We start from the raw sequence: 2,500 nt of genomic DNA on the forward strand, positions 1-2,500 counted from the left end.
AGGGCCCCCAAGGGCCCCAGGCCCTCAGGCCCCAGCGCCCCAGCGCCCAGCGCGGGCGGGCGCGCGCGCGCGTGTGGTCTTTGAGGGGCGCCGGCCTGGTGGCTCCCTAAAGAGCAATAAGTGTCATTGCAGCTCTGGCAGGGGGAGACACTACTAGGTCCCAGCTGTCACCCCCCCTCTAAAAAATTCATTTCTTGGTATTTTGAGCTGAAATTTTGCAGAGAGGTTGGCAAAAATCCAATCCACCTTCATTAATTTTCCCAGAATTTTTCGAGGTCGGGAAGTATTTGTTTTAATTTTCCTACCATTAGAAATCGAGTAAATCCGCAAAACTAGGAACCGGCCCGGAATGACCCCAAATTCAGTGGGCAGCCTCATAAAAATATGGCTGATTTTACTGGATTGGTTTCATGTGGAAAGCACGACGTTTTCTTGTAGGAATGCGGGAACCCCGGCAGCTCGCCTGCCGCGGCCAGCGACGTCGGGGACGCTGGCCTGCGCTGTCGAGCCCGCGAGGGCTGTCTCCGCGGCAGGCCCCCCCTGAACGGGGCACGACAGGCCACCGCGCTGGCTCGTCCAGCGTCGACAGTCCCTCGTCCAGGTTTCAGATCGCGCCAAGTCGAACCCATGACCTGCTCAAGCCATCGTGCGCTGCCGAATTCGCATCTGCGTGTAGGCTGCCATTCCACGCGGCAGCCCCTGTTTTCGTCAGCGTGCCCCCCTGACGAATTTTCCTGCCTGGCCCAGTCCAGCGTCCAGCCCCTGTTCGTCGAAAAATCTGCGCTGCTGATTTTCCACGACGAGCCTACTTTCGTCAGCGTGCCCCCCTGACGAATTTTCCTGCCTGGCCCGGCCAGTCCAGCCCCTGTTCGTCGAAAAATCTGCGCTGCCGATTTTCCACGCGGCAGCCCCTGTTTTCGTCAGCGTGCCCCCCTGACGAATTTTCCTGCCTGGCCCGGCCAGTCCAGCCCCTGTTCGTCGAAAAATCTGCGCTGCCGATTTTCCACGCGGCAGCCCCTCTTTTCGTCAGCGTGCCCCCCTGACGAATTTTCCTGCCTGGCCCGGCCGGTCCAGCATCCAGCCCCTGTTCGTCGAAAAATCTGCGCTGCCGATTTTCCACGCGGCAGCCCCTCTTTTCGTCAGCGTGCCCCCCTGACGAATTTTCCTGCCTGGCCCGGCCGGTCCAGCATCCAGCCCCTGTTCGTCGAAAAATCTGCGCTGCCGATTTTCCACGCGGCAGCCCCTGTTTTCCTCAGCGTGCCCCCCTGACGAATGTTCGTCGAAAAATCTGCGCTGCCGATTTTCCACGCGGCAGCCCCTGTTTTCCTCAGCGTGCCCCCCTGACGAATGTTCGTCGAAAAATCTGCGCTGCCGATTTTCCACGCGGCAGCCCCTCTTTTCGTCAGCGTGCCCCCCTGACGAATTTTCCTGCCTGGCCCGGCCGGTCCAGCATCCAGCCCCTGTTCGTCGAAAAATCTGCGCTGCCGATTTTCCACGCGGCAGCCCCTCTTTTCGTCAGCGTGCCCCCCTGACGAATGTTCGTCGAAAAATCTGCGCTGCCGATTTTCCACGCGGCAGCCCCTCTTTTCGTCAGCGTGCCCCCCTGACGAATTTTCCTGCCTGGCCCGGCCGGTCCAGCATCCAGCCCCTGTTCGTCGAAAAATCTGCGCTGCCGATTTTCACCGACGAGCCTACTTTCGTCAGCGTGTCCCCTTGACGAATTTCCCTGCCTGGCCTGGACAGTCCATCTTCCAGCCCATGTTCATCGAAAAATCTGCGCTGCCGATTTCCCCGACGAACCTGCAGCTGCACAAATCTGCGCTGCCGATTTCCCCCCCTGTCGGCATGGCTGCCGCTGCCCCGATGTCCAGACCAACAGTCTTTTTTGTCGACTTTGCCGATTTTGTCCGCGCTGCCGATTCCAACACTACCCCCTGCATCCAAACCAGCATTGTTTCGTCAGCTCTTCCCCTGACGATTTTAGCCCTGTAACAAACAGTAGGCCTCCAATCCCGCCAACGGGAGCCAAGTTGATAGGGAAGAGAATTGAATGACGCGCCTGGTCCTCGCACCCCGCCACCCGAGGGGCCTTTTTCCCGGCAGCCTCTGAAAAACTCTAGCTTTCACGGTCCTCGCCGCCCCTCACCACCATGGCAGGCCTCTAATCCCACCCATCAGCAGTTGTAGCCGATAGGGCAGTGATTTGAATGACGCGTCGCGGGCCGCCGGGTCATCTCACCCGGCCATTAATTGGAGCGTTTTTGGCTGGCCGAGGATGGGGGGATGGATCTCTTCTTCCGAAAAAGCAAACAGTACATCGGGAGTTATGTTGACGGGGCATGGAATTGAATGACCCGTCGCGGGCCGCCGGGTCATCTCACCCGGCCATCCCGGGGAGCGTTTTTCCCGGCAGCATCGGGGAAACTCTTGCTTTCACTGCCCGCTGCCCAAGTCCCCACTCGCATCGGCCCCCCGCGCCAACAAGCCAACGCTGCCGAAT

The sequence above is a fragment of the Populus nigra genome, chromosome 2, assembly GCF_951802175.1.
Source record: "Populus nigra chromosome 2, ddPopNigr1.1, whole genome shotgun sequence".
Lineage (NCBI taxonomy): Eukaryota > Viridiplantae > Streptophyta > Magnoliopsida > Malpighiales > Salicaceae > Populus > Populus nigra.